This window comes from Microtus ochrogaster, chromosome 4, assembly GCF_000317375.1.
Source record: "Microtus ochrogaster isolate Prairie Vole_2 chromosome 4, MicOch1.0, whole genome shotgun sequence".
Classification (NCBI taxonomy): domain Eukaryota; kingdom Metazoa; phylum Chordata; class Mammalia; order Rodentia; family Cricetidae; genus Microtus; species Microtus ochrogaster.
In genome coordinates, this window is record NC_022011.1 from 22560325 (window position 1) to 22561087 (window position 763).

Below are 763 nucleotides of genomic sequence, written 5' to 3' on the forward strand. Positions count from 1 at the left end.
ACAGAATGCTGGGAGGAAGAGAAAGTGAGCTCAGACTCGACAGCTCTGCTCTCTGGAGCAGAGATGCCATGCTCCTCTCTCCCGGGCAGACGCACGCGATGAAGCTCCGACCCAGGATGGACGTAGGCTAGAATCTCCCTGGTAAGCCATCTCGTGGGCTACACAGATTATAAGAAATGGGCTAGTCCAGGTGCGAGAGTTAACCGAGAAGAGGCTAGACATAAATGGGCCAAGCAGTGTTTAAATGAATACAGTTTCCGTGTAATTATTTTGGGGTATAAGCTAGCCAGGCGGCCAGGGTGCTGGGGACACAGCCCCGCCACTCCTATTACTATACCCCATTGCTGGGGGAGGCCAAATCAGGAGACCAGTCCCTGGACGAACTTTTAAGCTATTGTTTAAGCAGTTTCAGTGGGGAATACTTCTACCTACCAGAAGAAAAAAAAAAGGTTGTAAAAATTACCAAGTACTTTTTATCCTCACCTGGCAGGCTGGATCTTGGTGAAGTCAGTTTTCCCAGTTTGCCAGGGTGTCGGTCTCTCACCCTGACAAACCTGCTAAGACATTTGGCTAAGATATCCCACACTATAACACACCATGGCTTGAATAACTCAGAAAGTTTTGTGGCCCCCAGATGAGTAGCCTGGTGAAGGTCAGTTTCCAGAGTCCTACCTATGGCTTCTGGGAGAATGATCTTTCCCTCTGGTGTCCTCCAAATCTGTGGGTTTGAGCTGTCCATTTCTTCTTTACTGTGTAGTCTCAG